The sequence below is a fragment of the Dermacentor andersoni genome, chromosome 9 (genome assembly GCF_023375885.2).
Source record: "Dermacentor andersoni chromosome 9, qqDerAnde1_hic_scaffold, whole genome shotgun sequence".
Lineage (NCBI taxonomy): Eukaryota > Metazoa > Arthropoda > Arachnida > Ixodida > Ixodidae > Dermacentor > Dermacentor andersoni.
This window is the reverse complement of record NC_092822.1, coordinates 114,068,100-114,093,466: the sequence shown is the minus strand read 5'-3', so window position 1 is coordinate 114,093,466 and position 25,367 is coordinate 114,068,100. Positions and strand designations below refer to the sequence as shown.

Sequence of the window (25,367 nt, the reverse complement as noted above, 5' to 3'; positions counted from 1 at the left end):
CCGGCCTATGGCGGCAAGGTGGACGAGGAGCTCGACTCCCCCTTCTCCGTCTCGGAGGTCAGAGCGGCCCTTCAAGGCCTCAACGGAAGATCGGCGCCCGGGCCGGATGGAATCTCGAACAGACTCCTTCGAAATCTGGACGACGGCTCGATCGAACTGCTCACTAAAGAAATCAACGATGTCTGGGAGGCCGGCATCGTACCGGATGCCTGGAAGGAAGCCACGGTGATCCTAATTCCGAAGCCGGGCAAGACACCAGCCATAGACAGTCTGCGACCCATTTCGCTCACGTCTTGCGTGGGCAAGGTGGCGGAGCATGTCATCCACAACAGAATATCGAGACATGTCGAGGAACGACACCTCCTCCCGCCGAATATGGTCGGCTTCAGACCCTCGCTGTCCACTCAAGAGGTCATGCTGCTGATCAAGAGGCAGATAGTCGACGTGGTCACGAGAGACGTCCGAGGCATCTTGGCGCTGGACATCGCCAAGGCCTTCGACACGGTCAAACACAAGCACCTCCTCGACTCTGTGACGAGACTGAACCTTGGCGAACGCTTTCACGCGTACGTGAGCTCTTTCCTAAGAGATCGCAAGGCCACGATCAAGCTGGGCCAGATCAAGTCGGACGGATACGCGCTGGGAGCCTGCGGCACGCCGCAGGGTGCGGTGTTATCTCCACTGCTCTTCAACATCGCCATGAGAGACCTATCAGTCCGACTCGACCGAATCGGGGCCGCCAATCTCAATCACGCTCTCTACGCGGACGACATCACCGTCTGGTGCGGCGGTGGGTCGGACGCAGCCGTGGAGCGGGCCCTGCAAGAGGCCTTGCACATCACGGAAGAATTCCTCGAGGGCACGGGACTGGTCCTCTCGCCGACCAAGTCGGAACTCTTGCTGTATCGGCCCGACAGAAAAGGCCGTAAGTTCGACACGACGCTGGACCAAGTACCGATCGAACTCAGAACGAAGACGGGTCAGCGCATCCAGAGGGTGGATTCTCTCAGGGTGCTGGGACTAGTCCTCAATGCAAAGGGCAGCAACGCGCAAACGATCGCGCGCCTGAGCGCGAAGACGGAGAACATGCTCAGACTCGTTTCGCGAGTGACGAGCAGGAAGGGGGGCATCAGCGAAGCCAACCTCCTAAGGATCTACCACGCCTTCCTCATGAGCCATATCAACTACGTGGCTTCTGCGCTAAGCTGGTCGCGGTCGGAGGAGAACAAGATCGACGCACTCATGAGGAAGAGCATTAAACGAGTCCTCGGCATCCCCATGACGACCAGCACGGAGAAGTTGATGCAACTCGGGATCCACAACACCCTGAGCGAAGTCGTCGAAGCGCAGAAAACGGCACAGATCGTTCGCCTCTCTACCACCAAGGCCGGCCGCCGAATACTCGAGATGGCGGGTCTGGCAGCCATGGCTGAGGAGTCGTTCGCCGTCCCGCTTTGCCAGAGTGAAAGGGAAAGCTTTCGAGTCTCCCCCTTCCCGAGGAATGTTCATCCACAACACAACAAGGCCCGGCGCGCAGCCAGAGCCCGAGCACTCATCAAGACTGCCCTGCAAACCCCAGAGCTCGCGTCCTTTGTCGACGCGGCGCGGTATCCCGGATCAAACTCGTACGTGGCCACGGTGGTTGACCCCCAGGGCAAGATCCTGAATGCGGCGTCTATACAACGCTCGACGGCGTCCGTCGCAGAGCAAGTCGCAGTGGCGCTGGCTCTGTGCGAACCCGGGCGCACGCATATCTTCACGGACTCCAGGTCGGCGGCGATGGCCTTTCTCGCCGGCTCTGTCTCGGCCGAGGCTGCGGCAGTGCTGAGGACCCGCAAGACAGGCACGGCCCGTCATGTCATCACTTGGTTCCCGGCTCACATGGGCCGGAACGTCTCCCCCGGCTCCATCAACCCGAATGAGCTGGCCCACGACCAGGCGCGAGGTCTCATCAACCGCGCCGGTCCGAGGGGCCCGGCTTTGCAGGGGATCGACCGAACCACGGACCCGCTGTTAACTTTCCACGAGATAACTGCTCACTACCAGCTGGGACGCAGGCAGTTTCCGGCTCCTCACCCGAAGCTAGGCAGACCCCAGGCCTCGGTGCTGAGAATGCTGCAGACGGGCTCCTTTCCGTCTCGCTCAAGGCTGAGCCACTACACTCCGGGTGTGGATCCCCGCTGCCCAGACTGCGGCGAGGAACGATCCACTTTGAACCACATGCTGTGGGAATGTTCTGTGTTGCGCCACTCGCCTTTCAACAGGCAAGAAGATTGGGATGAAGCCGTCAAGAGCGACAACCTTCAAGTCCAACTTCGGGCTGTCCAAAGGGCCTGCGCCAGGGCTGAAGATCACGGTCTTCCGCCCCCGGCGCGGGTGAGGCCCGCGACTACGACAACGTAGTCCCTTAGGACCAATTAAAGTTTCTTGTCTGTCTGTCTGTCTGACGATACATACGTACACACACACACATATATATATATATATATATATATATATATATATATATATATATATATATATATATATATATATATATACAGTCCAGCCCACATATAACGAACTTGATCGTCACGTGGCATTTGTTCGTTGTATCCAAAGTTCGTACTAAGTGGACCACCTATAATACGGGAAAAAAGAGCAAGCGAGACGAAAGCTCACTTTATTTTTGAAAAAAGTCCGTGATGCATGTCTGCTTCGTCAAAGCTGATCGCATCACTGCCGTTTCTAATTTTTCCAGCGCGGTAATATGTTCATCGCCAAGGCCTCTGCTGCACACGAGTTCCTTAAGCGACGCGATGTAACCGATCGCGGTTGAAGCGTTCACAGCAACCGGCGGTAGAGCAGCATCCTCGTCATCGTCCTCGTCGGTCTCTGGGCAGTCAGGAAGGGCTCGCACTTCACGCACAATAGCTTCGTCAGTGCATGGCTCCGCAATGTCGGCGTCGTCATCAGCAGAAACGAAATCGTCCCAGGCAACGTCAGGTCCGGCCAGCTGCGTGTCAACGACGCGTTGCCACAAGTCCTCGTGCGACCGGCCTTCCGGTGGGTGATCTATGGCGTCCTCGGTGCCTGGGCCCATAAAACTCGCCTTGCCGAAGCAATTTTCTATGCACTCCGCGGTGAGTTCCATCCACGCCGCTTTCAACATGTCCACGGCGGCAAGCAAGCAGATTTATTTTACCCACAAAGGAGCGCCGGGGGACGCTTTGTGCGCTCTGTGTTCGCGTCGTGTCAGGGGAACACAAAGTGCGCGAAATTCGCCTGCCGCGGGTTCGCAGTCCAGCGAAACCGCACCAAACACGCCGGCTCGGTCAACTACAGGGGCCCGACAGCTTCGCGTTCGCTCTAACCGAGTGTTGAGGCCACAACAGTTCGTTCTATGTGAGACACTGTGCCATTGCCCCAATATATATTTTGACGGTAGCACCGCCCTCGTTCGTACTAAGCGAGCGTTCGTTATATCTGCGGCTGTTATAAGTGGGCTGGACTGTATATATATATATATATATATATATATATATATATATATATATATATATATATATATATATATATATATATATATATATGTATATATATATATGTATATATATATATATATATATATATATATATATATATATATATATATATATATATATATATATATATATGCAACGGGTTTAACCGAGGGGTCCGATTTTTATTAGTCATAACATAAGAAGCCAACAAACACTGAAACCTCGGACATCATAAGGCAAATAACTTGTGCTTCACAAATGAAATAAAGAAAGGATAAATTTATGGAAATTCAAGTGGGTAATAACACAACTTGCCGCAGGTGGGGAACGATCCCACAACATTCGGATTTCGCGTGTGATGCTCCACCAATTGAGCTACCGCGGCGCCATTTCCCCATCCACTTTCCTGGGTATTTAAGATTACTAGTAGAACCCTGGGAGTGTTAGCCAGCGCCACCACTCACAGAGCTTAGCCGTGGACGTGTAACGTCCTTTTCTACCGCAGGCGCCAAGAGAACGTGATATTTTTTAGTGAAGGCAACCGGTCAATAAACCCACACATGCTACCAGAATGCATCAGTGTTGCCGGATTAGAGACCCTCGTTATGTAATGAGCGAGAAGAAAGGGGCTTAACGGAGGGGGCCAATTTTTATTAGTCATATCATAAGAAGCCATCAAATGTTCATTTATTAAGCACAAGTAATTTCCCCTATGTTGTCCTTGGTGTCAATGTTTGTTGGCTTCTGATGATGTGCCTATACATATATATATATATATATATATAGGCACATCACCATATATATATATATATATATATATATATATATATATATATATATATATATATATATATATATATATATATATGTATATATATATAGGCACATCCCCATCAGGAACACACACTACAGTTTCACCACACAGTGTACTTAACCTGACCCCGGTTTCCACGAAATGTAAACAAGGTGTAACGTATAACTAATTTCGGAGATTGAGGTACACAGCTCACGAGGCAGACAGAGATGCGTCGACGCCTGATAGTGTGCGTCCACATGAGCTGCTTATGCATTTCGGTATAAATTGTATATGTTGTTGGTTAGCTGCTAAGCCTGAGGGCGTGGGTCGCATCGCGACCGCGGTGGACGCATTTCTTTGAGGGTGAAATGCAGCAACACCCGTCAACCGTGCATTGGCTGCAGGCTAGAGAGCTCGAGGGGATCAAAATAAATCCGGAGTGCCCCGCTGCGGCATGCCTCATTATTAAATCGCAGTTGTGGCAGGTAAAATATCAGAATATTCTTTAATGATGTTATACACAAACATGCACAGTGTATGAAAAAGATATTGTGACCTGTGTGGTGGAAAGACATAGATATTGCATGAAATACACGTTGGAAAAGGTAAAACGATATGACTATATGCATCGTATTTGGTTTTATAACTTCTAATTGACCGCTTCATGGCAGCGTCACTTCACATCCTCCAACGCGTGCGTTAGGTTTGCATAATCTTGCATAGTATTGTAACACAACAAAATAACTTGCATGACGATCTTGATATATTCCGTTTTACTACTTGGTCATTATCTGGCTTCTTTCTCTGAATATTTCAATTTTTCCTTGCACTTTGGACCACTGTTGTTTGAGATATTCTGTTTTGTTTTTCGGTTTTATGTTCTTTATGTAACATAAGTGCACCACTATTAAGCCGTAAAGCTGTTCTTGGGCACTTTAAGAAAAATAAGTAAATAAATAAGAAATAAATAGTTAAAAAGTAAAAATAACAACCACAGCGGGCCTAATGACAGCTACCATTAGTACACCAATCAACTATCGCGCAGTAAAGGTTGGGTGAGGAGAGTTGCTCCAACATTGTTGGCAATGTTTGACGCTTAAGTGTTCCTTCATATAGCGTTGCAAACGCTTCTCCATCGTAATTTATTTGGGACATATAACTTAGCGTGATTAGTGACATGTTACCATGAGAGGCTAAATATAAGGCCCACTGCGTTACTGTTTGCAACCGCCGAAATTTCTGCGAGTGCCTAAAAACATGGTGCGCCAAGAGACGCTAAGACTGCCCATTTTGGCTAGAATTCGCCGTCGTTATTTGCAATTCATCGCGACGGCAACAAATAAACGCTAAAATCGACAATTCTTCTTGTGACATCTCACGCTAAACACAAATAAGTGTCGATGTTTTATTGCTATTATTAGGAACGCGATAGCGTTAAGTGCCCCGTGTCTCAAAAATCCATTGTCGGCGTCAGACGTAGTTTCGCGAAAGATCATTCCGAACCACAACCACGTGGCCCTCCTCGTGGCGCAGAGACGTTACTGAAATAATTGAATCCCTCAAAATAAACCGCGCCAGAAAAATTGTAAAGCACGACCTCGTGAAGCATTGTACTCCCTGATATGTTCATGTTTCCTGTATTTTACTTACTAGTATTAGTGCCTTACGTTCAATTTTACTTGTGTTCTTTCCTTGAAGTGTACCTTTGTGGCATTTCATTACTTCAGTTTTTTCCTTTTTTATGTTTCGATCTTTGTTGTAATGTTTATGAGCCCTGTATTGAGGCGTATTGTACTAGACTTCAGAAGGCTGCTTACTCAATTTTTTATGCCTTCATATTGTAACCCCCCTTAAAGAATGCTCCTATAGGAGCTGTAAGGTATTTTCAATACATAAATAAATACGCGAGCTACAGACATGGTTTCGTCGGAGTTTAATTTGAATATACCAGAAAACATAATTCTGTTACGCGGACGCTCAAACACAAATCCCTCTTTCAGCGTTTCTACCATTCGTAGAGCGGCGCGGCCCGCTCGGTTCCTTGCAACAACACCATCGCGCTCGCCTCCACGCATCCGCAAGAAAGCTGTGGTTGTGGAGAAGCGTGACAAACAGTCAGGGACCTCTGAATGCTATCGCGTTCCACTCTCAAAAGAGAAGCTTAAGCGTCCTCGAAATTTTGACATGCTAAACGTAAAGAGAGGATGCCGAACAGGAGAGTTTTTTTTTATTTACACGTAACAGACGACAAGGTGACATAGTTGGCGTGGCTAAGACGGCACTAGTGTTCCTTATGCGTTCGCGAAACGGAATGTCTCAAAGCCTAGATATTCACGTCGCCTTACACTGGAAGACAAAATAGATTGAAAACGGTGTGTGGTGCATGCCATAAAATACAAATGGCAGTGCCCAAGCCACTAATTCATTTTGAGACTAGCAGCACCACATGGAACAACCTGCCCCCTTGAATTGCACATCAACAACGTAATTGCGAACCCGAACGGTTGCACCTGAATGCACTAACATTGAGCCCCGTCAATTGCTCCTCACCTGACGAACAGTAATTTCTTACAAACGCATTTCCCCCAAGAATTCTTGATCCGCTTTGATATACCGGAAGGACGGCCCATTTATTCATATTAGGATGACCTGTTCTTCCCTGAGGATTGAGTGTTCATTTTGAGAAATTATTTCATGCAAGGTCAGTTGCTCCGTCATGAACGTGTCGTTTCTATTTCCGCACATTTTATGACGGGCTACAATGTGACATCTATGACACGCAAAAAAATTGTCATCTATCGCACTGTAGCAAAGCGACAAAAGATACCCATACGGGGTTTCTATTAAGCTTCGGAGCGGAAGAAAAAATTTTCCTAGTCCTTGATTTGAACCAGGAACCAAAGCCTTATCGGGGCAGTCACGCTACCGTCGCAGCTAACCAGGAGGCTAGAAGTTAGCAGAGCGAGAGTGATATAATCGACAGCACAAAACACACAGACTGCTAATATAGCATATTAGTTAGGCAGAAGCCCTCAAGGTGAAGTAAACTTCATTAAATAGAAAAAAAAAATGTCGCAGTTTTGCCTTAAAGGCCAAGCATCGATTGCGTGAGCAAATTAGTAGACATCTATACGAAGTAAAGGCAGTAGTTTTATCGGCCGTATAAACATGTAAACATTCGCTTACTAACTAAATTACGAAGCAGGGTTTCACGCGCACACTCGTGGTTACAACGCTGGCGTGAGGAAGCGCGGCAGCAGCAGCGAGCGAATTGACTTTCGCGCTGCCTTTCGCTTCAGCGCGAACGAAGCGCTGAGGACAGAGCACACACGAAGCTATCAGCCCTCGGTGTGGACAAATTACAAAAGCGCCAATACACTTACATTTAGGCGCACGTTAAACAACACAGGCCAGCGTAAAATGCTGAATTCTAAAATATAATGCCTCATCACTTTGCGTTTAACACGTAAAACTTCCGAATTAACCGATTAAATGTTGCGGAATTGGTAAAAGCGGCTGACATGCCCACAAGTACACAACACGATATTGCGGTTGGTTCTGCGACTGTGTTCACATGCACGTGAGCTCTTCCACTCTGCTCCTGTCACAGTCACTCGCATCACTCTCGCTGCTCGAATCCCAGCGGAGCGAAATTAGAAGCTGGTCTAGGCTTGCGTCAATGAAGCCGTCACGTTGCCAGAGCTCCTCTTCGATCTTCTGAGCATGCGCACACGCCCGAAGTCACTTGTCTGCCATTACAAGATTGATGCTTTCATGCAGTAATTTTTTGACGCTGGCAAGGGTGAATATGGTATTGTTAGCAGTGACGTAACCTTTCACCTGGCTACATATCAGTTCGACAGGATTCAACTCGCAACGATATGGAGGAAGCCTAACGACGTCATAACCGGCATCCATAGCGACAAAATTCACGCGATAGGCGACAATCATTTGTCTGTTGGTTGGCAAGCGCCAATAACTCTGCCTTAATTGGTCCTGGGAAAGTGCGTTGTTCTCTGTTAGCCAAGTCTGAATGTCCCTCTTTCGTGTTGGCGACGTTGGAACTTTCTCGACGCGAACGCTACGGCAAGGGGCATTGTCCATTGCTATGAGACTGCGCGGTTTGATGTTAGGCAAAAGCTTTACAGTGAACCACTTCCCGAAGCACGGTCCATTCATTTCCTTGCGGTAGTCCGCAGTTCCTTTCGCTGCTCGGAAAACGAGGTAACCAGAATTTACGAAGCTATCCTCGCTGCCGGCGTGCAACAGTATCAGCCTGCCACGCTTGTCGCTTGGTGCCCGAAGCCTTGCTATCTAACCTTGCCGAAAAAAGCATCTTCCCGGATGGTGACGTTCACATCCTCCCATACTTTCTTCCGTGCGTGGCAAATACAGACTCAAGTTTTCTCAAGGTAGTATATCGGTCTTCAAGGACAAACAAGCAATAAAAATTATTCGACGCATGTCATCAGCTACAACCAACGCATTTTCGCAAGATAGGAGAAGCAATGGGGCAATCAGCACTGGTCACCTAATATGATGAAACAATGTGCCGGGGCCGCTTGTCCGTGCTACCCAACAGCCCAGGCATGTGGTTTAATGCATCGTAAAATTGCTGGCAATCTGAGTGCCGTGAGCGGCATTGATACCGTCGAAATGCGATGATGCACGGCTTGACGCTGCGAAAAACAGCGGCATTTGTAACTCCCACTTTATTGTGTGTTCCGCTGAAATAATGCATGCAGAGAACTGGCAAGCAAGACCGCTTGTGTTTGCTTCGATCGCAAGCACCGAAAAGTTGGGCGCTACAATTGTCCTCGCTGAACAGTATTGGGTAGGGCGTGACGGCGCGTCTTGTATACAGTTCCACGTAATTGCAGCCAAGCGCGTCGCGTCTGTTGCGTCTCGATAGCCATGTTTTAATGGTATAGGTTGCTGAGTGAATAAGAAAATGCACTCATTCATCTACGCGCTACAAAAACTTTAAAATACACCGTCTCTACTAAGCACCATTCTTCAGTGCGAAGTTCTCGGACGGTGCGCAGGTACTTCCGTCGCCACATGTTGACGTAATTTCTCTCCATGAGCGCGAAATTTCTGTTCCGTTTGCGAAAGAAAAAGGCGATATCATGAAGCAGCCTTTGCACCCTTAGCACCCTCATTTTAGGCATGTTCATGTCAATATCACAGGCCACATGTTGAGCGAGGTTTGCAGCTGTCTGAATTCCATTTCGCAGAAAGTACTGATGCCCTTTTCTTCGTACAGCTGCGAGGGAGAAGCGGCCGTGAATTTGCAGTCTTCTCCTCCCGCTTTTCGCACGGGCAGTTACGGTTGGGAGCAGAATGCACTTGCGCTTCGGGGACTTCTGGGTGCCACCCTTTACGTCCATCTTAATCCGTAGGACACCAGTGGGCTTCCTGGCCTTCCGACATGCGGCTCTAACAGAGAGCTGCGGGTCGCTTTTCCTTAGTTGCGCGTAAATATTGTGCACCAGTTCCTTGGTTTGTACGGACAGCTTTTGGTTCCATAACTCTTGGTACGGCTGCAAAGCTGATGGGCTCACGAGACGCGGTACACCCGTGTACTTAGGTTTAGGTGCACGGTAAAGAACCCCAGGTGGTCGAAATTTCCGGAGTCCTCCACTACGGCGTGCGTCATAATCAGAAAGTGGTTTTGACACGTAAAGCCCCATAATTAAAATTAATTAGAAAGGTATAGACTGCGTCCAACGCAGATCCCTTTCAAGATAGGGCTCGCGCGGCCACGCAATACGCAGTGGCTGCAGGAGCACAACGCCGCCCCCTATCACTGCCCTGCCGCCGGTGACTCGCACTTCCCGGAAGACGGTGCGCTTCCTCCCGGCTTTCCTCCCTTGTGCGTGTGAGCTTGAGCCGGGATCGTCGGCACACCCCCGCACGCTTTCACTCGCACTCACAGCATACGGCGTGCGGCGACGGTGTTAGCTCCCTTGGGCTTTATGCAGAACTTCACGGCGACAGCGACAGCGACGGCAGAAATGGGCTTGGAGCGTCTATATATTTGTTATCGCAATAAAATGCCATGCAAACGACTGTAGAACGTGCTCTAAAGGAAACTCATACGGGTTTCTCAGAAGGAAGCTTCACCGTTTTATATCATATTAACCTAGCTTGAAAATTTACTATCGAGGTATGCTAAGTGTTTTTGTACTTTTGTAGACACTTAACTAATATGCCGCAAAACCTCAACAAAATAGGGACAAATTTTTTTATTTCTCTACGTACAATTACGTGATAGGCTTACCAAAAATGCCTGACAACAGACTCCTCCCAAGTAAAAATACGCAGAAAAATTCAACACAGTAAATGCTTCCCACCGCTTCAAGCAGAAATCTTCTAAATTATTCAAGGCATGCTTTCAAAACTGCTGGTGCAGTACGAGTCACTGGTGAAAGGCGTGTTCCTCTTTTTACACCTAATAATTTGCTGATGATCTCCAGCGTATTCCGCCCTCCTTTGGGAACACAATATTGAATGCCCAATACAGGGCAAGGAACAGAGCCACCAGCCACCCCATCAAGTAGTGCTCTCTCTTGTTTCTGAAGCTGCTCCTATCTCGGACCCTTGTGACCAGCAGCAATTGGTGCGGCGGGCCCGGGAGTTAGCAATGCATTGGAATAATTCCGATCACTTTCACACCCCAGTACATCAACATATGGTGCTCTGTTGTCCCGTCTGCCGACACTTGAATCTTCGTGCATTCAACCTAGTAAGCCTCTGTGCAATCAGCTAGAGTCCGACCTAAACACACTGAGCACTGCTGTCTAGAAAATCATAGAGAGACGATTTAGAGAATCGTTCAAGGTGCACTAATATCATCTTGCATGGTCTTACCGAGGATTCTAACAAAAAACAGTTATTCTCTAAAAGGTTGGATTTCTGCCATTTTTTATCAAAACCTTATAGTAGAATGGCCGCCGATCGAGCGGTCTCACAGAATCGGGAAAAAGCGCGATGGTAGTTCAAGCCCGGTGATAATAGGGTTACTGAGCTTCCGGTTAATGACTGACGTAATCAAAAATGTTCTCAAACTGAAGGGATCCATTCTTCACACCTCCGAAAACTATCTTGCTACAGTAGGCTTCTTTCGCAGTAAGCTTAGCAACGTCGCTGCGCCCAACTCTCCTAATAACACAAGCGTCAAGCTCCCTTTTTATCACGTTTTCATTGATGGCAAACGATTCAGTTTTGACGAGTGTGCTAACAGCCTTGTAAGTGTTATTAACGCTCCCGATTCACCACCTTCTTCTTCCGTTGACTACGGCACCCGCTTGTCGACCCCGTTACATTACTAAACCTGCATGCTCAATGTACAATCCAAAAGTTTCATAGTATTTTGTCATCAACAACGTTTTATTCACCACATATTGTTGGTATAACTGAATCATGGCCACATGAAGGTGTACTAGACACAGAATTTACAACCCCCCCCAACCCTGGCTGTCTTACTGTCCATTCAGACCAAAAAATCACCCTTGGTGGAGGTGTAGCCAACTTGTTTCGCTCTGATCTGAATTTTGTTGTTATCTCGGGACCTGCAAGTGATGAATCACTGTGTTGCAAACTTCAGGTGAATACTCAAACTGCAGTGATATCTGTTGTTCATCAACCAACTACTTACTCGAACGACCATTCTGCGCGTGCTTAATAAATTGGCGCACATCCATAGCATCGGCATGTCAAACTAGATAATCATGGGATATTTTAATGTGCCTGGTGTTGACTGGCATACCCTTTCAACTTCTGGTCACAGTGCATCACTGGCTATTGAACTGGTTAACTTTCCTTTGTCTTGTGGGATGAGTGAAATTATCGAATTATCGGCCCTTCATGATCCTATTTTCCTAAGTTAAGGGGCGTAATTCACTAAGCTGCGCGGTTGGTTTGCAATTCTCAATCAAAAATCGCCGCCCCTTCCCTTCCGTGAAAATGGTCGAACAGCGAAGCTGTTATATTTACGCCGATCGTTACACCATGCAATGTAGTATTAGGGTTATGTATTTGTTGATGGTGGGTGCTGCTGTTCAATTTCGGCATCTCTGGCGCGCAACTCGCGGTCGGCCCTGCGATCACGAGCCCGTTCACGAGCTAACTCTCGCTGACGCTCGCGGTAGGCAGTTTCTTCCTCAGGAGTATGCACTACTCATGGTCTTCCTGTAGTTGGAAGCACTTCCCACGGAATGTGCGAAACCACTAATCCAAAGCTCCGTATATTGGATGCAAGGCCTACCATAGGGGATGCAGGGCCTGCAATCGTTTTGACGATTGGTTGGATTGGTCTGACGATTGACGTGGCTGCCAGTATCGCGTTTCATTCGCTGGGCACTGTTCGTTGGCCTCATACCGCCAGCATACAAGGTGCAATCAATAGCCAATAAATTCGATGTCGATCTGGCTCAAAACCCGAAAAAGCACCTTGTGACAACCGTGTAAGATTCGCGTGTAAGGTAGCATTCCCACAAGAGGAAAGGGGTCAGTTCAACCCCTTTTCCCCTGTTGAGCTCTTCTTTTTCTCTCTCGCTAGGTCACGTGACCGCTTTTTAGCGAAGTCCGACAACAACGGCACAGGGTGCGCATAAACAGCTTCGCTGTAAATGTTGTTACGCTGTGATAAGGGTGCAACTGAAGCAGCAGCGCATTTAACTTACGGCGTCGTATAGAAGGGAGGGGGAATGAAAGCTCGGATTAACTGACAAGAAATGAAAGCAGTGCGGTCAACAGAGAGCTTGATCACACGTCATGTGTACGTAGTTCACGCTATATTGTTACTGCAAACCACTGCGCACCCCTATTCGACAGTTTCCTTCTCCGGGCGTCTGCTACAGCGCCAACAAGTGCAACCACTCTCTCCCGCGTTCACTGCACCCCCGTCAGAAGGATAAAGTGGAAGCGTTACACATTGTTCTCACATTTCAGCAATAAATCCAACTAATTGACACATGTTGACATATTTGGCGCAGAAAGAGACGCTCAGTAGGAGCATGCCGGCCAGGTCTGCCAAGTGGATCCCGCCTGTACACATCACGACCACCACCACCATTAAGGCCGTGATACAAAGTCACTAAATGTCTTTATTTGGATACTCATAACGGAAATGAAAAAAAAAAAAAGCTCCGTGATATACAGTTCGTGTGGCCTCAAGGCAAGAGGCGCAATATCCGCACGTTCATCAGCATATCTGATGGCCCTGCACAGGGTTGCAGGCGCGGTTATAATGCCGCGCATTGGCTTTCTTTCGGCTCCCTCAACAGCCGGAACCCTCTAAGGTGCTTGTCGACGATGTCGACGACCGCCAACTGACGATGAATCGCGCACTCCCTTCGAATAGGATGAGGGCACGGAGAGCTGTTAAAGGGGGGCAGCTCTAAAAAACAAATGCAGAAAGAAGCCGTGGCTTCTCGAAAAATATGACAGAAACCTTCACTACATAACATGCGCACCTGCTAGTTTTGTTGCCTATCACAGACATCGCATCACCGTTCATCGCTTCTTCTTGGCTTCTCGGCTGATAAAACAACTCAGCTGATAGAATACGATGACGGATTTCACCAGGTGAAGAGTTTGTTTTGCAAGTCCAGGCGGCCGCATTCCGACAGAGGCCAAATACAGAAAGGCGCGCACATACCAATTTGGGAAACGGGTTATACAACGTAGAATGCAGCGGTGGCGTAGAGGTAGAACATCCGGATCGCGTGCAAGAGGACCGTGGTTCGAATCCCGGTGCCGCGCAATTTTCCACCGGATTAAAAAAAATACGGGTGTTGATAAAATTGCAAAAACAGGCGTGGAGTGTGGCCTGATCCCGGCGACTAGCACCGGTAACGCACTCCCTCACCAGAGCAGGATTGGCCACCTTGGTGCAGTATTTGGCCACAACCTCCTATATGAACACAACAATCAAACCCTGGCCCTCAATCCCCAGCAGCGGCGAAGCAACTGACCACGGCGGCGGTCAGACCTGCGACGCTACAGAGGGTGCTAAGAATCCCTGGTTCCGGACAGGGCGCCATTGGAATATGAACCTGGCAACATTTAACGCTAGAACGTTATCTAGTGAGGCGAGCCTAGCAGTGCTGTTGGAGGAATTAGAGGGCAGTAAATGGGATAAAATAGGGCTCAGTGAAGTTAGGAGGACAGATGAAAGCTTATACAGGGCTAAAAATCGGGCAGGTCCTGTGCTACCGGGGCTTAGCAGAGAGACGAAAACTAGGAGTCGGATTCCTGATTAACAAGGATATAGCTGTTAACTTACAGGAACTCTATAGCATTAACGAGAGGGCCGCAGGTCTTGTTGTGAAACTTAATAAGAGGTACAAATTGAAGGTCGTACATGCCTACGCCCCTTCATCCAGTCATGATGACCAGGAAGTCGAAAGCTTCTATGAAGACGTCGAATCGGTGATGGGTAAAGTCAAAACAAAATACACTATACTGATGGGCGACTTCAATGCCAAGGTAGGCAAGAAGCGGGCTGAAGATAAGTCAGTTGGGGAATAAGGCATAGGCTCTAGGAATAGCAGGGGAGAGTTATTATAGAGCTTGCCGAACAGAATAATATGCGGATAATGCACACATTCTTCCGCAAGCGGCATAGCCGGAAGTGGACGTGGAGGAGCCCGCACGGCGTGACTAGAAATGAAATAGACTTTATACTCTGCGCTGACCCTGGCATCATACAAGATGTGCACGTGCTCGGCAAGGTGCGCTGCAGTGACCATAGGATGGTAAGAACTCGAATAACCCTAGACTTGAGGAGGGAACGGAAGAAACTGGTACATAAGAAGCCGATCAATGAGTTAGCGGTAAGAGGAAAAATAGACGAATTCCAGATCAAGCTACAGAACAGGCCTTCGGCCATAACTCAGGAAGAGAACCTTAGTGTTCAAGATATGAACGACAATAATATGGGCATCATAAAGGAGTGTGCAATAGAAGTCGGTGGTAACTCCGTTAGACAGGATGCCAATAAGTTATCGCAGGAGACGAAAGATCTGATCAAGAAACACCAATGTAGGAAAGCCTCTAACCCTACAGCTAGAATAGACTGGCAGAACTTTCCAAGTTAATCAACAAGCGTAAGACAGCTGACATAAGGAAGTATAATATGGATAGCATTGAACATGCTCTCAGGAACGGAGGAAGCCTAAAAACAATGAAGAAGAAACTAGGAATAAGCAAAAATCAGATGTATGCGTTAAGAGACAAAGCCGGCAATGTCATTACTAATATGGATGAGATAGTTCACGTGGCTGAGGAGTTCTATAGAGATTTATACACTACCAGTGGCACCCACGACAATAATGGAAGAGAGAATAGTCTAGAGGAATTTGAAATCCCACAAGTGACGCCGGAAGAAATAAGGAAAGCATTGGGAGCTATGCAAGTGGGGAAGGCAGCTGGGGAGGATCAGGTAACAGCAGATTTGTTAAAGAATGGTGGGCAGATTGTTCTAGAAAAGCTGGCCACCCTGTACACGCAATGCCTCATGACTTCGAGCGTATCGGAATCTTGGAAGAACGCTAGCCTAATCCTAATCCATAAGAAAGGGGGCGCCAATGACTTGAAAAAATATAGACCGATCAGCTTACTGTCCGTTACCTGTCTATCCGTGTAACGTTAAGGTAATCGCAAATAGAATCAGGAACACCTTAGACTTCTGTTAACCAAAGGACCAGGCAGGATTCCGTAAAGGCTACTCAACAATAGACCATATTCACAATATCGATCAGGTGATAGAGAAATGTGCGGAATATAACCAACCCTTATACATAGCTTTCATTGATTACAAGAAAGCGTTTGATTCAGTCGAAACCTCAGCAGTCATGGCGGCATTACAGAACCAGGGTGTAGACGAGCCGTATGTAAAAATACTGAAAGATATCTATAACGCCTCCGCAGCCACCGTAGTCCTCCATAAAGAAAGCAACAAAATCCCAATAAAGAAAGGCGTCAGGCAGGGAGATACGACCTCTCCAATGCTATTCACAGCGTGTTCACAGGAGGTATTCAGAGACCTGGATTGGGAAGAATTGTGGATAAGAGTTAATGCAGAATACCTTAGTAACTTGCGATTCGCTGATGATATTGCTTTGCTTAGTAACTCAGGGGACCAACTGCAATGCATGCTCACTGACCTGGAGAGGTAAAGCAGAAGGGTGGGTCTCAAAATTAATCTGCAGAAAACTAAAGTAATGTTTAACAGTCTCGGAAGAGAACAGCAGGCACTGGAAGTAATAAGGGAATACATCTACTTAGGACAGTTAGTGACCGCGGATCCGGATCATGATACTGAAATAATCAGAAGAATAAGAATGGGCTTAGGTGTGTTTAGCAAGCATTCTCAGGTCATGAACAGCAGTTTTCCATTATCCCTCAAGAGAAAAGTTTATAACAGCTGCGTCTTACCAGTACTCACGTACGGGGCAGAAACCTGGAGGCTTACGAAAAGGGTTCTACTTAAATTGAAGACGACGCGACGAGCTATGGAAAGAAGAATCATAGGTGTAACGTTAAGGGATAAGAAAAGAGCAGATTGGGTGAGGGAACAAACGCGAGTTAATGACATCTAAGTTGAAATCTAGAAAAAGAAATGAGGGGCATGGGCAGGACATGTAATGAGCAGGGAAGCTAACTGATGGTCATTAAGGGTTACGGAGTGGATTCCAAGAGAAGGGAAGCTAGCAGGGGGCGGCAGAAAGTTAGGTGGGCGGATGAGATTAAGAAGTTTGCAGGGACAACATGGCCACAATTAGTACATGACCGGGGTAGTCGGAGAAGTATGGGAGAGGCCTTTGCCCTGCAGTGGGCGTAACCAGGCTGATGATTATGATGATCATGATAATGATGATGATGATGATGATGATGATGATGAATACACCGTAAATCATAGGTTGGTGATGTCAAAGCTTCAAGCCCCTAACGATGATCTATCGCATAGCCCAAGTGGCACCTCATAGAAGTCAAGGCTAATCAGTCAACCTCACCGCGACGCTCAGCGCGAACGTTATTTTCCATAAATTTACCCGCCTCTTAATTGCACAGGTTCAACGGCAGCTCAGAATACCGCCCAGCACCGTACACGAAGTATATTGAGTGTCAACATTCTAGCTAGTTTTGGATTAAGTCGGTTCATTTCGTCGATCTTGCGAGACTTACGCATTTTGTTCAGAGCAGTCACTGCACATATATTACGATGCCAAGGTGAAGGTGGTGGTATCCGTGTGGCGCCCGACACCGTTCTGTAAACATGCGAATGTGGCCTCGCAGTGGGAAGTGAACTGCGGCTCAGGAGAAATAGTCCGCTAAAATTCCGGGCGAATTTTGGATGTTGTAAAACGTCATCAGAGTACTCTTAAGTTCACTGCAGAACGAAGGCCTCTCCCAGCGATCTCCCTGTCTTTCCTTTGCCTTTCTCTCTGTCTCTGTCTCTCTCTCCCTTAGCACCCACTCTGTATTTCAAATGGACCACCGATCATCTGCCCTACGAATTACGCGGCCTGCCCAGACCCTATTTTTCCTCTTAATTTCAACTTTGACTAACACAGTTATCGCTCGGATCCCCACACCGCTCTCTTCCTCTCCCTTAACGCTATGCCCAAGAATTTTCATTTCGTCGCTTCATTGAGCGGTCCTCAACATATTGTCGAGCTTCCCTGTTAATTTCAAAGTTTCAACCCCATATGATAGTACTAGAAGAATGAAATTTATTTACATATTTCTTTTCAACGACGGTGGTGAGCTCCCGGTCACAATAGAGTGATGCCGGCCATATGTACTGAGACCATTTCAATCTTTCTGTAAATTTCCCTCTCATGATCAGGGTGCCGTGCGAGTAATTGACCTAGATAATATTACTCTTGTGCACACTCTAGAGGGTGACTGCCCAAGATGAATTCTTGTTCGCTTGACAGGTTATTCAACATTGCCTTTGAATTCTGCATATTATTCTTCTGAATATTAGTCTCGAAGAATTGGCCGTTCGGTTAATTGTTTTTCCATAACTTAACATGTAACTTAGTGCAAAAAACACCACAGGCGCGAGAAAGGTGGACAGACAAGCGGTTGTTTCTGCCCACCTTTCCTGTTTCTGTGGTTTTTATTGCGGTAAGTTACTTGTTGAGTATTATTCTTCAACCTCCTTTAACACTTTCTGGGTTAAGATCCTCAATCGATTCTTTCAATGTGTCCCTGGTGTTGCTGAACGGGACAATACCCGCCGCGGTTCCTCAGTGGCTCTGGTGTTTGGCTGCTGAGCACGAGATCGCGGGATCAAATCCCGACCACGGCGGCCGCATTTCGATGGGGGTGATATGCGAATACACCCGTCTACTTAGATTTAGCTGCACGGTAAAGAACCCCACGTGGTAGAAATTTCCGGAGTTCCCCACTACGGCGTGCCTCATTAAGAAAGTGCTTTTGGCACGGAAAAGCCCGTAATTTAAGTTTTCATTTATTTTGAACGGGACAATGTCATTGGCAAGCTGAATGTTGTTGAGATATTTGTCGTTGATCATCGCCATTAACCCTTTCCAGTTTGATAGCTTCTTAAGGTATTTATTAATGTTAAGGGGTTTATTGATCGCACTGTAGGAGCAACGCAGCGACGACGGTCTAGGCAAAGCACGGACTCCGAGCGCGAGCGGCATTCACGAGCAAGAGGGTTGGAGAAGACGACCCACTATATCGTTCCAATACTTCACTACAGTATATATATATATATATATATATATATATATATATATATATATATATATATATATATATATATAGGGGCATTTGGGACGTCACATGGGAGATGGCCTCCATGGGAGCGGCCCAAATATTGCATTTCTATTTGTGCTGACGCGGGATTCACGACAATTTAGGGCGCAGGCTCTTTTGCCAAGCGTATCACCCCCTATAGGAAATCTAACGCCGGACCGGGGTACACTTGTGCCCCATTTGAGAACCAGTGGGTGCCGGGCGGCGGTGTGAATCGATCCCGCAACCTCCTGCAGCCGAGGTGGGCAAAAAATGCAGTGGCAGGAAATGGGCCTTGAATAAATGAAAAGCATAAACATATCAATAAAGCACAATATATATATATATATATATATACTCGAAGGTTGTGGGTTTCTGTTCCCACCTGAGGCAAGTTGTGTTTTCATCCACTTTAATTTCCATTACTTTATCGTTTCTTTATTTCGTCTATTAAGCACACGTAATTTCCCCTATGTTGTTCTTGGTGTCAGTGTTTGTTGGCTTCTTATGATATGACGAATAAAAAATCGGGCCCCTCGGTTAACCCCCTGTCTTCTCGTTTACATATATATATATATATATATATATATATATATATATATATATATATATATATATATATATATATATATATATATATACCTTCTATTTATTCCACGAGCACCACTTTCTGCAACTAGTTTTATTCTCTCTTTCACAGAGACGATAGTTCATTCACCTCCAGTGGAGCAGATGATCCCCTCCCCTTCGCGCCTTTCAGTCAGGCCGCTTCCACGAAATGCGGAACCTGCAGTGCCGCGCCAACCGGTTGACACACGGCACTGCCTCGCATTCCTCCACCGATGTTCAGCAGCACACCTTTCTTTAGCACAGCAGATTCCCCTGTTTTGCGGCAGGAGATATGTTGGACAGATAGCAGGTGCTTATACGATGGTTTAAGAGAGCGCTATAACAATGTCTATAACATCGTTCAAAGCCACTTGGGCATCCATTGCCGGAACTGCGGCTGCGTGCCCCTCTTTGAAGATACGGAAGCTTTAACGAGTCACAGCTCCCAGCTCACGCGGAAAATTATAGAAGCTGATTTCACCAAAAAACTGGGTAGTGTGTGCATTAGTGACCCCTCTATGGCACTGACCCCTAGTGAAGTCTTGTATCTCAACAAATAGAAAAAGTAATGTTTTTTTTTAACAAGTTACCATGTTCTTAGTTCAATTAGTTGCTTTAGAACACCTCTTACGACTGCCTTTCATATTTTGCACATGCCCCCTCTTGATATGATATATGGCAACGCAAAAACATATTGTTGGAAGGCTGCGCAGTGTATGTCGTCTCTTGCAGTGCTTGTCCTTCACGCTGTACGTCGTTTGTGTCATGAGTTACCAACTAGCCCTCCCCTCATCCCCCAGGCAACCACCCTAGTTCACTATCTTTTCAATTCTAGAGCCTCACCTCTAACGCTCCCTAGGTCATTATCTCGCCCACCCGTACTACCCTCTCGGCCCTTTAGAAGATCCGTACCTCTATATACTGTGCCGAGGAGAGCACAGGTCACCTTTAAAAAGACAGGTCAACTTGTCAAAATGTAGGCTCCTACTTTCACCTTGTTCTCAATTTGCTTATCATCTTGAATTTCCGTCTCCGGCATTCCCCGTATTTTCCCTGGACCCCATTACAGTTTGTAACTTGCAAAGAAAACGCCTAATTCTGGCGATCAGGGCACAAAAATTTAAAGGCTGAGGTAAAGAAATGTTGCAGTGTACGTGACAGAACCACAATATGATTGTGAGGCACGCTATAGTAGTAGAATCCGGATTAATTTTACCTACCTGTTGTTTTTTAACGGGGACCTGAATCTTAATACACGAGCTATTGAGGCAATTTTTTTATGAGCCTCAATCACTGTGTTGTTAAAACCACGCCCTTTCACGACGGCGATATGCACAGACAAAAGCAAATATGGACACAGGCTGGCGAGTCGTTCAACGAGTTGAAACCGGTTGAAGAAATGATAAATACACATGTAGCCCGCAAAATTTCAAGTATAGTGCGTTTCCAGCATGCGACGGCGCTTTGAAGACATATTCTACATCTACATACGCGAATGTAGTTGAAGTGCGTGTGCAGAAAAATACAAATGCATTTCAGAATGAAAATAAATCATACTACACGCGAGGGAACGTTTCCGTGAACATTTTAGCCAAATATAACCAAAAAACCTCAGTGCTATTCCACTCTGTGAAGAAAGATGACCACCGAAGTTGCGTATGTGGGCCCATTAATGCCGAACGGCATCTTCGCCGCGGGTCGGTCTGCCATTGGACTATCTGCGGGATCGGCCGCCATAATGACGTTTTATTCAAGTAAAGCTTCGTCAGTCACGGCGCGTACACGATTGCAAGAACGCAGGTGGCGTCTGACGCGGACGCCAGAGGAGAAGGCTCGAGTTTTGCGTCGACAAACGGCCTTTAGCAGCTTCACTGTAAAGATATGAGTGCAGTAGACAAAACGTTGTAGTGTTGCCACGAAAACTACAAAAACGCCCCATCAGATATGGTATGTGCACACTGATTATGCATGATTAGGCCGAACAAAAGAAAAATTATTCCTGATTCGGCGGCTGCGCCCACTTCGCCTGTCTGTCACGCGACGTTACAAAACCGCGAAAACTCACCGTTTCAAAGTAACGTGTGCGCGTAAAGATGTACTATTATGGCGAAAAAGAAATTCTTTGAATAGCTATAGTCTACCCCGTTCCGAAAGGAATAGGATATGGGTGCCCCCCGATCGCTCAGGCAGCAGCTACTCGCACCTGCTGGAGAGCATGGAAATATTTACGTACTATAAATCTTTTTGGGTGGCAATACAACGTTATCGATCCCTTTCAGCACGTATACGACATCGCTCTGGCAGCTTTTGTTTCTGCTGACGATCTGTCTTAGCGACATTCTTAATCATGCGTCGCACGCAGCCGCGATTTTTCACCAGCGACCGCAAGCTAAGTGAGGGGAAGCGGGCCAATCGCAGGCGCCGGCACCACTTTGTTCATCCGGTTGTCTATTTTCACTGCACTGGCTCCACCCTGTCGAAATCCGCTGCACTTCGGCGTGCTCCTCGCCTCTTGTCAGCGAAACAGATATGACAAACCGCTCAGTGTCGGCAATGTTATTCGTCTTTATAGCAAACAGAAGTGACCTCCTACAAACGAGCAGAGAGTTTGATTGTGATATTCAGACAACGCTGCGGGTCGCCGCCAGGTGCTTGCGTCGATAGCTACATAAGTTTGACGTTAGGAGATTAGAATAAAAACACATCGAAATAGTTTTGCGTTATAGGGCCCCAGGTTCACTAGGATGCTTTTTATTCCAGCTTTTGCATACACCTCTTAAATATTTTTCTCTCTTCCTCGAAACTTATATATCTTCCTCGTGCCGTTACATAATCCCGTAGCAGATCCGGCTGTATTAATGTCTACCCCGCTTTTTTTCACCAATACTCTCGACGTTTCTTGCCTATGTAGACTGCTGACCGGTTGATGCTTCCATCCACTTTAATCATAGCGCTTACGGAATGTGTACATAACCTATGGATCTCACTGAGTAAGTACCTTCGCATTCCACTGGGATGCGCTGAGCGGTCTCCGGAATTTCGTTGCAGCAGACACACGCCTCGCCTTGTTGCGAATATTTGTTCCGGAATATTTATGTCGTTAGGTAACCAGCTGGAGCCTCAAATAGCAAGCCGCTTCCCTTGTTTCATTGTACAGATGTTCCGTTGTAATTTTTTGCTTCCTATTTAGGTAAAACTTCATGGTCTCTTTTTATTTCCATTCCTTACATTCAGTTCACTGTCTGTGTTTCACTCAATTTCTTTATGATTACTCCTTATCGTTTGTTTAAGTTTTCGATTACGCTTTACTCGGTTGCCAACATTCGTTACCGCTTCCTCCATTCTGTGTCCATGCTTTTCAGATGCAGATACTGGTGCACTTTAGCAGCCCATTTACTTTGATCCATGTTCCCGATTATTTCTTCAAAACTAATTTTGCTATGCGCTTCTCCGACTTCAAAAGAGGCCCAACCCATGTCCTCCTGCACTACCTCATTTTAGGCTTTACCATTTATCGGATTTCAAGCACATAATGGCATTTGCGAAGGTTAGTGCTGGCACCATTACTACGTTCCAGATTCCACGCAGCTCCTCATAATTGTGGGCCCAAAGTGCTATATGCTTGATTATTGCTACACTGAGCTTCTCCTTTGTTTTCAGGTTACATTGATGGGTGCTTAAGTAAGTCTTTCCTTTCTTTATGATACGCACAGGTTATTATAGGGGCTGACTATGGGCATGGGTTGCTCTTAATTTGATACCAAGTAAGCAGTTGTCATTTCATGAATGATCATGATTCCCATTTCCCAATGCTGAACGTAAGGCGTAGATTTGTAGCTGCGTTGACACACTGATTTGCAAGTCTTTGTAAGTCTATTCTAACGTCCGCTGTATAGTCGCACCATGACGTCCACATGCATCATACATCATTCCACGGACTTTCTGTTGCCCCATTTGTTCCTTACGAACGTAATATAAAGCAAGCCCCAATTCACTGTTTTCCAGTCGTTCTTCCTATGCCATTAAGTTAACGTGTGAACAACAATGGAGACAGAGGACATCGTTCCGTCATTCCTCGGGGAATTTCCACAATTTCATCGCATTTGCGGTCTTGCCATAAAATCTGCATTCGGTTGCGCCCAATAACTTCCTCAGCAGCTCCACCAAATCGTCATACATGCCTTCGGCCTCGAGAATATTCCATAACAATTCCCTGTCTATAACACGATTGATCCTGCCGCCGACTATCGAGGTGCATTTAGCACGCACGATGTGATCATCATCATCATTATTATCATCGTAATCATCAGCCTGGCTACGCCCACTGCAGGGCCAAGCCCTCTCCCGTACTTCTCCAACTACCCCGGTCATGTGCTAATTATGGCCATGCTGTCCCTGCAAACTTCTTAATCTCATCCGCCCACCTAACATTCTGCCGCCCCCTGCTATGTTTCTCTTCTCTTGGAATCCAGTCTATAACCCTTAATGACCATCAGTTAGCTTCCCTCCTCATTACATGTCCTGCCCATGCCCATTTCTTTTTCTTGATTTCAACTAAGGTATCATTAACTCGCGTTTCTTCCCTCACCCAATCTGCTCTTTTATTATCCCTTAGCGTTACACCCATCATTCTTTTTTCCATAGCTCGATGCGTCGTCCTCAATTTAAGTAGAACCGTTTTCGTAAGCCTCCAGGCTTCTGCCCCGTGCGTGAGTACTGGTAAGACACAGCTGTTATACATCTTTCTCTTGAGGGATAATGTCAACCTGTTGTCCATAATCTGAGAATGCCTGCCAAACGCACCCCAGCCCATTCTTATTCTTCTGATTATTTCACTCTCGTCATCCGGATCCGCGGTCACTACCTGCCCTAAGTAGATGTATTCCCTTACCACTTGCAGTGCCTCGCTACCTATCGTAAACTGCTGTTCTCTTGCGAGACTGTTAAACATTACTTTAGTCTTCTGCAGATTAATTTTTAAACCCACCCTTCTGCTTTGCCTCTCCAGGTCGGTGAGCATGCATTGCAATTGGTCCCCAGAGTTACTCAGCAAGGCAATATCATCAGCGAATCGCAAGTTACTGTGGTATTCTCCATTAACCCTTATCCTCAATTTTTTCCCATCCAGGTCTCTGAATACCTCCTGTAAACACGCTCTGAATAGCATTGGAAAGATCTTATCTCCCTGCCTGACGCCTTCCTTTATTGGGATTTGGTTACTTTCTTTATGGAGGACTACGGTGGCTGTGGTGCCGCTATAGATATCCTTCAGTATCTTTACATACGGCTCGTCTACACGCTGATTCCGTAATGCCTCCATGACTGCTGAGGTTTCGACATAATCAGACGCTTTCTCGTAATCAATGACAGTTATATATAAGGGTTGGCTATATTCCGCACATTTCTCTATCACCTGATTGATAGCGTGAATATGGTCTATTGTTGAGTGGCCTTTACGTAATTCTGCCTTGTCCTATGGTTGACAGACGTCTAAGGTGTTCCTGATTCTATTTGCGATTACTTTAGTAAATACATTGTAGGCAATGGACATTAAGCTGATCGGTCTATGATTTTTCAAGTCTTTGGCGTCCCCTTTGTTAGGAATAACGATTATGTTAGCGTTCTTCCAAGATTCCGGTACGCTCGAGGTCATGAGGCATTGCGTATACAGAGTGGCCAGT

General features: G+C 46.7%; 1 pseudogene; it reads right to left on the bottom strand.

Annotated features, from left to right (window-relative positions):
* Positions 1-2,662: 2,662 nt before the first annotated feature.
* The window catches only part of LOC126529555 (uncharacterized), a 61,911-nt pseudogene continuing 39,206 nt past the window's right edge, over positions 2,663-25,367 (bottom strand).